The 10,336-nt window shown below is 29.6% G+C and overlaps 1 long non-coding RNA gene across 1 annotated transcript; it reads right to left on the bottom strand.

Moving 5' to 3' along the window:
* Positions 1 to 7,632: 7,632 nt before the first annotated feature.
* Positions 7,633 to 10,124, bottom strand: LOC105167394 (uncharacterized). Its single transcript, XR_016066996.1, has 5 exons — positions 9,994 to 10,124; positions 8,651 to 8,766; positions 8,096 to 8,508; positions 7,902 to 8,021; positions 7,633 to 7,818 (listed from the first exon to the last, which is right to left on the bottom strand). It is a non-coding gene; the product is annotated as an uncharacterized LOC105167394 (long non-coding RNA).
* Between the last annotated feature and the right edge of the window lie 212 nt (positions 10,125 to 10,336).

The raw sequence follows: 10,336 nt of genomic DNA, 5'->3' as shown, positions 1-10,336 counted from the left end.
AAAGGTGTTGAACACTTAAAGCGTGGGATTGCAAGTGAGAAGGGCCCTATCTAGTGAGACCAAAAGTGATATTTTGCCCAATTGACTAACGGCACGTGCCGTTTCCGTTAGTTGTTAACGGAATAGGACCATTTCTGTTAAAAAAAGAGGGTTTTGGGACTAAAGGTGTTGAACACGTAAAGCGTGGGACTGCAAGTGAGAAGGACCCTATCTAATGGGACCAAAAGTGATATTTTGCCTAAAATAAAGGTAAAATTTATTTTGATATTACAATTATGATAGATGACGCTTTTAATTTCATAATACTTAAAATCACGTCCTTTTAGTTTCAAAAAATATAATTTTGAGACTTTTTTTGTAAGATCCATGAGTGTTTATATTGAGCAATTAATCAGTAAGTGTTAGATAAATCTAATTGGTTGATACATAAATCATAGGTTGAAATTTGAATGTATTACAACATGCAAAGGACGAAATTGAAGTTTTATTAAATACTTGGGGTCAAATTATATCAATTGAGAAATTAAAATTAAATTACAATTTCAATAAAAGTTATCAGAATTAAAAGAAAAAAGGAAAATGAGAGATTAATTGAGAAGCTTGCACGTGGCCTACATTATATTTGCCCTCCAATAAATGTGAAATCCGGCCACACACACCACCATGTTACAAATATATATAATAATAAAATAATAACATATGGAAAATGAGACTTTTATTTCTCAATTTATCAAATTGAAGATAATCCAAAGAGTCTATATAAATACATAGGTAAAACATCTTGTCTTTATCAGTTCCTATGTATTACCTTCTCCTCCCGCCAGAAGTCACATTCAAGTAAGAAATTCATAAGCTAAATTATTAATTAATTAGTATAATTATATTATTTAATTAATATCTTTATTGAATGTAATTTATATTGATCGATCTATTGTTTAATCATTTTTTTTGTACGTAAGGTTATAAGGCATAACAAATTTTAATATGAAGGAACAATTATGAACTTCAATAAAATAATAGTATTATTAGAAATTATGCGCGCAGGTACTGCGTGCAACCGTATCTAGTCTAATTTTAAATAATCACTAAAATTATACTTTTAGTCCTATAAAATAGGGTTCAGTTATCTACTTACAAAATTTTTAAATGGTCCCAACATTTAGGAAACTCGAAACGTTTTAGTCTTCTACTTTAGATGATTTTCAAAATTGAAAAAGCTCGACACTTTTATCTTGTGGGATATATGGAACTAAATTTGTTGAGTTTTCCCAATTAAGGGACCATTTTGAATATCGTAATCAGAATCGGACTAAATATATTGAGTTTTTCCAAGATTGAGATTATTTTAAAAATTGTATAAATAAAATTAAAAATATTGAATTCCAATCTTATACGACTAAAATTATGAATTTTGGCGTAAATAATTTAAAAAAATAATTTGATTTGGTTAAAGTCAAATTATCCTATTAAAAAATTGTCCTCTAGTACCACAGAGTCTAATCCATGTAGCTTATATGGTAACTAATTAGACACATGCGATGGTGATCCAACGGCAGATGTGAGAGTTGAGAAAAACGTGATTGAAGTGACCAACCCTATGTGATCCGCCTCGAAAACGTTTGACCTCGATCAATGATCTAGACCTCCCACGTCACCGATTTGGATCTGTTATCTGGAAACAAAACACAAAGCTAGTCGGGATCGTCCCGACGATGATACTCTGATGCTTAAGTCAAATGCTGAGATCGAAGGTAAAATTTGACAATCTAGAATATAAGTGTAGAGATATAGTGTACCTTCTCTCAGTGGGGACTTGGAGTATTTATAGACAATGGAGGACGGAACCCACTTGCGGGACAGGTGTCAGCTCCATGCTCACCCATTCAGTGACTAAGCTGTTTCTTCAATGGACACCTGTCCGATGAGTATTGCGGGTCGGATCCGGGTTCCCTAGGCCCGATTTGAGACGTCATCAAGCCACAATGTGTCACATGCGATCCTGTGACCTCACTCTGCGACCTTGTTTATGTTCTTTATCCACTTTGACCTACGATCTTTTATGCGACCAACCAGCAACACTTTATTTTAATCTCCTTTTCCTTATGACATCCTCATCACTATGTATTTGGATATATTCATAACTCTGTTATTACAAGCCTTAAGTATATATCTCTAACTAAGAAACAAACTAAAAAAGCCAGGTGCCCTTCATCTGCTACAGTACTTATCCAACAGTCACAAATGAACATACCTATTTACTAAAAGAAACGTAACATTCATACACAAAAAATGTGTTAAAAAACATGACTTCTAAGTGATTGCAGGGTAGAGAACTCATTGCAGCAACAACTGAGCATCAATTATTTATCAATATGAAATACAAAAGTATCATAAAAAATTTACACCGTCAACGAAAAATCTTTTATAACACCTTTGTGTCATACGTTAAAATCAAATTCACGCATCTATTATATATGGAAAATCACTTTTAAATATAATTTAAGAAATACACGTACCAATAACTCATAACTCATATGGGAAATCTTTTATATTGTATATATCATGTACGAAAAGCAAAATTTTATAAATATAAATGAAACATATTGAATTAAAATCAAAATCTTGAATTTATATAATAAAAATAGCTAATATCAATTTAAAAGAAATGCAATAATAACTTCATTGTAAAACAAAATTAATTGTGGGACGTACGTTGTGAGTAAAATATTAATTAATGTCATTATTCGTCCAGATTTTTGCATATATATTGCGATCTAATGCTAAATCTTTCAAGAAATTAAGTGCTCCAACTCCTATTTTTGACTAAATCTTTTATAGTTTTTCCTTTATTCTTGCTTTTTATATGCATGTTAACAATGAAATCTTGGAGTTAAATGCTACGGATTTTCGGTAAATTTTCTATCATACTTTTATGTCATGATATATTGATACTTTCGAATCAACGATTGAAACACTTTTTTTTTTAAAAAAAATTAAAAAGTATAATTAAATTAAATTATAATTTAAAAACTTTGCCACATACAATACATGGACGGATATAACATTAGCATGTGATAAAAGATCCATCAACCTATAATAGGCAAAAAAGAAAAAATTGGGGAGGAGGATGGAATACCTTTTTGAAATTTAGGGGATAATAGATTTTATACTCTTCTATAAGAAACTTTTGACAATTATTTCTGATAAATAATAAATTTTACAGTCCTTTTATATACTTATTTGCATCTAATTAAACCATATTCACATAAAAAAGGTTGATATTTCCCTTTCTAATACTTAGGATAATCCACCTAATCCAAGGTATAAACAGTTCTCTATTGTAGTTGGTAGTTACATCCTACCTGAAGATGCAATATCATGTGACAGTTTGGCTGCGCATAGGTTTGGCAGCAATGAAACCAGCTCCTAAGAGTCGGTCTGAAAGGTTCCAAGTCGAGAAACTCGAGACAGGACATTGATGGTCCTATAGAAACTTGCACTAAATACTGCAGTCATGTTTCATCAGAAGGAGACATAGGTCGTCTGTACAGTTTTAGTAGGTCAATCGGCAAGGTAGTAGACTAACTGTACTAACTCACACGAACCGTTGTATGGAAGCCTCTTAGGACTTGGTCGGTATAATTAAGATTCTCAGTTCCGACAGTATAAGATTAATCCTCAAACTTGAGAAATCATGACACTCACAGTCACGTGACAGTTAAATGCACACAGATTATTGGTAGAAAGTATAATTTTGAATGAAGTGATGCCTAATTCAAATGTAGATGTATAATTTGAGTTGCTTTTAATTAATGTTGTCCGGATCTACAAGCTAGCTAGCTAGCTAGCTATATATATACCTAATTAGTCAAACCTTGCAATTTTAATAAAGTTGCTGAATTTATATGTATATGCCTAACTTTCTCAACTAAATAATTGCCCACTTGTCTTCAGATATACCTATAATTCCAAATATTACTTGTTACACTTTTAGTTCATAAGATTGGTATTCAATACTTTTTAGATTTCTATCTTATGAGAATTTTAAAATAATTCTAAAATTGATAAAATTGGACATATTTAGTCATATACTTGACGGGATTTTCAAGATAATCTCAAAATTAAGAAAACTTGTCATATTTAGTCTGATAAATTCCATAAAATAGAAGACCATATGTGTCGAATTTTTTGAATTTAGGACTATTTTAAAAATTCTAAATTCTAAGAGACTAAAAATGTAAATTTGCATATTCAACTAATTTCCTAAATATCTGTTGAAAATTATGGGTAGAGCTACCAACTATTCCCTAGCACTTAAATTGCTTTATGTCATAGTTTAGGAAAATGGAGTACTTGATAAATATTATTCTAAAATTTTTAATAATAATAAAATATTATTAGGTATAATTAAATTTTTATAAATTATGTTATTAACTGATAATTTATTTATCTAATTAAAAAAAAAAAAAAGGAAGAGGAAAGCATGGATTCTGTGAGAGAGTTTGGAAAAGATAAATTAATTGTTCATTGGTATAGATCATCTATATATGGGCTAAATTAAGATCCCAACCAATTAACTCTTTACACGTCAGCTAATGCTTCACCTTTGCATTAATGCAACCTCAAACTTCAACTTAATGCTCTTTTTGTAGTAATTATGCAAAATTATTAATCTATATACATTTTTGGACTTTGTAAACATGATGGTGGGATTAAAAGAAAAAAAATAATTACATAATTCTTGTAATGATTATTTTTAAAAGAAAAGAAAATCTCCCGCATCAATAAAATAAGTAAAAAAGATGACAAGATAAAGTGGCATGGCAAGAGCACGTTGCACCTATGATTTTGATCATGGATTCGAATCGCTTGGAGGGTAGTTGGGGAACCAGCATTGATCCTTTTTCAATTAAAAAAATAAAAAAAAGAATAGGTAAAAACAATTTTGAAGCTTATTACATAACGTTAAGGTAAAAACATAAAAAGTTTGATTTGTTATTGTTATTATTATTTTGGTTTTTGGACCTAAGAAAAGAAGTTATTTGTGAAGAGTCTTTTCTTATTTTTCGATCCAATCCATTTTTTTTTTATTTTTTTAAAGCTTAGTTCAAACCCAACCCGACAAAGATCAAAACAGCATTTTTCGATCTAATTGGGTTGGGGCGATTTTACGGCTTTTACTATAGAATCAATCACTTGTATAATCAAATTAGTATTTTATGACAACTTATGTATTTTTATAATTATTTGTCATAATAAATGCATTCTTCAGTAGTGATAGTTAGCAAAATATAAAAATATGATATCAATTACAATATGTAAAATATACATGCATGGTTATTTATTTATTTTATAAGAATAGAAATAAAGATAAAAAATTTACCAATTTTTTTAATAAAATTATGAAAAAAGTCCTTATTTCGAATTAAATTATAAATAAATGATCATAATAATATATAAATATTTAAAACAAATGTTATTTGAAATACAATAAAATATTTTATGAAAACAGATTGTAACAAAATAATGATATCATCTATTTCAAGTTTTTGTATTTATGAATGACATAAAATATATAAAAATTTACCAATAATCAAGAATTAGTTAACTAATTTGATTTCATTTATATATATATATACATGCTAGTGAGAAGCTAGTGCATTGCACATTATTCTTATTATCTCAATAAAATTATTACATTATAATAATAAGATATATTTATAAATAAAAATATGTTAAATTAAATTTAAAAATATTATCTTTTACAAAGTAAAACAATATAGTTAAAAATAAAATAACTATACTACAATTTATTTATTATTTATATCATAAATATTATATTTTTTTACTCGCAAATATGTATTTTCTTTAAGTAAATGTTAATTCATACAAGTAAATTTGAGTCAAAATAATTATATACATACATAACAAGTACATAAAAAGACACATACAGACATATATATGTATGTGTGTAGGATATACAATGACTAAGACAGATAACGAAAAATATATAGTAATTGATTTTTTTTTGTATAGAGAAGTAATGTATAAAATTTAATTTATAGTTTAATATTTGTTGTCAAATATTTTTTCCGTAAGACTCTTACATAGAGGTGTAAATGAGTCAAGTTCGAGCTTGATAATTTTTTTTTTCTTTTTTTATTACTATTAGATTAAATCATGGGTTGAATCACCAAATTTTTACATAAATTTAAAAGTAATAAAATAGATTGCATAATGTATACTATGTTATAAATATACCAAAATATAGTATGAAATTTTAACTTATTGTTATAAATATAAACTACTAATTAGTTTAGTAGTAATATAACTCGTAAAATATACCAAAAAAATCATACTGAATAATTTAAACATTATAGAAAAGTATCCATTATCTGAAATAATGCAATCGAAATACATAAAAATATTTTATAGTTGATATTAATATATGTTCATAATCTGCAACAAATTTATATATTTATAAATGTTAGTATTACATTGATGTAACTATCATCTTACATTATTGAAAAACATGGGTTAATCGGGCCATGAAAATTCAGATCAAACCATTATATTTGATCAAACTTACAAAAAAATACATTTGATAAAGTTTTAGACTTATTGGATATATGGATGTTGAGATATCAGACTTGAAATATAAAAGTAATCATTCAAGACAATGTACAGTTGAATCAGGCCATGTGATTTTATTCTTTGTAACGGCCTGACAATTATACATTAGTATATTTTAATATTTATTTTATTTTATTTTATTTAAATTTGTCATATATATTTTAAAATTTATTTTATTTAATATATTTTTGTAAAATTAAGTAAATAAATTTATATAAAACACACATAACATAACAAAAAAAAAAAACTAATAACTCAATTACAAAAATGAAAATATTATTACAAAATATTATTTTTACAACATACCGGAAAAAATCCTCATATAAATTATTACCCATAGCGACAACTTGTTTGTTGTCATCATCGTCGCCGTCGGGTGCCATGGGATCAGCTGGAGGCTCGAGCGCTAGATAATTGGGCCATTTGGGATCGATGCTTTCGATGTAGTGCTCGAGTGCCAACACTCGCTCATCTATGTCGGGATGCTGAGGCTGTGGTGGTGAGCACGAGGGAGCAATCGACTGGGTCACCTGGGATGGTCCAATAATCGAGTGGTGGGCCTCGATGCCGAGACCAAATACTCGGCCCCTCTTCCAGCCACCCGTTGCTGACATCCAGACCTGTTGTTCGTTTGGGGCCACAGAGCCTTCAGAGGACAATGGAAGCTCTTCATTATGATTTTGTTGTCTCTGGCGTTCCTCCATCAACCTCAAGAACATCTCCTACGAACATTATAAATAATTATATTAAAAAATAATAAGAATTAAAAAGTATAAATTACATAAAATTTTTTAATTACTTACCGCAACCTCCTCTACCCTCGGACCGCTCCACTGGCGGTCCTCCTTCTTTTTGTAGACCTTCTCGAACACCTCCATCTAAGTGATTGGGCGTCCTAGTTGTGTCTCATATTCAAAATTCAATTCAAAAAATAATTAAAAATTAAAAAGATTAAAAAAAAAAGTAATGATATAATTTGAAATACTTACCATCTTCCACTTGTGCGCCCTAACAGATGACGACCCTCCACGGTAGACGGTAGTAGCTGAATCTAGGTTGGCTGTCTGATTGACCTTATTCTTGGCTGACTGTGCTGGAATTCTAGGCTCGACCAAAAATTCCAGGAGTTGGCGACTTGATGAGTTTGAATATCGACTCGTCGTCGCAGTCCCACCAGTATGACATCTGCAAAATTGACCAAATAACAAAAATAATTATTTGATAAAACAATATAAATTTAATTTAAAATTAAACTATAATATACTTACCTTCAGCGTTTGGAACTAGACTAGCTGGTGCTCCTGTGGAATTTGAGAGATGTTGGCCTAGGGATGCGACTAATGCCCTTTGACCGCATTATTGATGGCTGTGTGAAAATCAAGTCAGACCTAAAAATAATAAACAATATTAAAATCTATTCAAAACAAGAAAAAAAATCAATTAACTAAATTGTTATACGTACCTCGCATCCCAGAGACTGATGTAACGCCTCTAGACCTGTAGGGGAAGTAGCAACGCTGGTGGTGGTGGTTGTGATGGTACATCCCACGGTCGGGTCGAGGCCTGTGAACTACTTGCCCCCGCCACATTTGACACCACTGCGCCAGAGTCAGCGGGATTTGGTAGGGGCTGGAACACAACCTCCAATGATGGGCTGCGGTAGATGGCTCATCTCGGGAAGGGCCATTACCACGGGTACGACCACGGCCTCGGCCACGTCCTCATCCCTAGTCTTACGAGGCGCCTTTCGCAGCGCGCACCGTGTGGTTAAACTGAAAAGTGCGTATACAATGATCAACGATGCTAGAGCAAAGGGATCGCCTTGAGGGAGATTCTAACACGTCACTAGACCAGGCTTCTTGTTCTCATTCCCCCCTATAATAAGCTTAAAAAAATAAATCCTATTGAAAGCAGTAGACATTAAAAAGGTTGAAAAACGCACATCAGGAGACATACCGTCCTCTAAGCAATCTAAACAACAGAAAGCAAAATAACAAAGCAAGTAAAATACCACAACCTAAGACTCTAAGATTGCGGATGTCCAGCATCTGTCGGTGAAGGCTGAGTGGTCGACCATGTAGAACGGTTGAGTGGCCGAAATGCACGTCAAGGGTGCCGAGTGCGCGGGTGACCCTTCACACCGGGGTAGGCGGAGCACCAATCGTCATTATATAATGTTAAATTTTTTTAAAATTTAATTATTGATAAAATTTAAAAAAAAATTATTACAATGTTAATAATTTTATTAAATTCCTATTTTCCGGAAATTTATAACATAATTTCAGAAACTTTAACAACATAATTCTAAAAAATTTCATTTAGGTGAATAATTTTTCTAAAAATTGCATTGTAGTCCTAAAATTTCTATTTTTCTAAAATTACATTAATGTCCTCTAATTTCCTAAAACTTTCATTTTTAGGTAAATAATTTTCCTAAAAATTGTATTGTAGTCCTTAAATTTCTAAAAATTTCATAAAATTTCTATTTTCTAAAATTACATTAAAGTCCTCTAATTTTCTAAAAAATTTATTTAGGTGAATAACTTTCTTAAAAATTGCATTGTAGTCCTTAAATTTCTAAAAATTTCTATTTTCCTGAAATTACATTAAAAATTCCTCTAATTTCCTAAAAATTTCATTTAGGTGAATAATTTTTCTAAAAATTGCGTTGTAGTCCTTAAATTTCTAACTATTTCATAAAATTTTTATTTTTCTAAAATTACATTAAAGTCCTCTAATTTCTTAAAAAAATCATTTAGGTGCATAATTTCCCTAAAAATAACATTCTAGTCCTTAATTTCTAATAATTTCATAAAATTTTTATTTTTCTAAGATTACATTAAGGTCCTCTAACTTTCTTAAAATTTTATTTAGGTGCATAATTTTCTTAAAAATTACATTGCAGTCCTTAATTTTCTAATAATTTTATTAAAATTTCTATTTTTCTAAATTAAATTAAGGTCCTCTAATTTATAGAAAAATACATACATATGTAATAAAATTACATATAATGTTGAGAAAAATTACCAAAAATTATAGGAAAATGCATTAATTTACAGAAAAATTCAGATTTTTTTTTAAACTGTGGAAAATAAAAAAAAATTCCAAAATGTTCAAAAATTTCTGAAATTTATTTAAATTACAAAAAATAAAAAGAAATTCAGAAATTTTTTCAAATTCTGTAATTTTAAAAAAATTCAGAAATTATCCAAAATTTTCAGAAACTTTTTTATAATTATAAAAAATAAAAAAAATACAGAAAATGTTCAAGAAAAAAATTATACATTTAAAAAAAATATTAGATACATTTAAAAAATTCAAGAAAAAATTACATAAAATTTGAAACAATAAAAAACTTACATGGCAGGGGCGGCCGAAGATGGTGGTGGGGACGGCGGAAGGAAGCGAAAAAGAGTGAGCAAATGAGAGAAAAAGAGCGAGCGAGAGAGAGAGAGGTGGTGGGGCATGCGGTGTGGAGAGGAGAAAGAAAGGGAAGAAGAGGAAGGGAAATTTTTTTTACAAGTGTTGTATATATATAATTTTGAAATGGCCATGGCCGTTCCAAAAGCCGTGCCAGAGAGAGTTACAAAATTTGAAAAGTCGTTACAAAAGTCTATACAATTATATTAATTAATTTTATTCTAAATTATTATTTAAAAAAAGATGCCGTTTTCAATGATTTAATACTGTGAAAACGTATTAT

Source organism: Sesamum indicum, linkage group LG8 (genome assembly GCF_026168435.1).
Source record: "Sesamum indicum cultivar Baizhima isolate 11 linkage group LG8, ASM2616843v1, whole genome shotgun sequence".
Taxonomy (NCBI): Eukaryota; Viridiplantae; Streptophyta; class Magnoliopsida; order Lamiales; family Pedaliaceae; genus Sesamum; species Sesamum indicum.
Note: the sequence above shows the minus strand (reverse complement) of the source record. Positions and strands in the feature narration are given on the sequence as shown.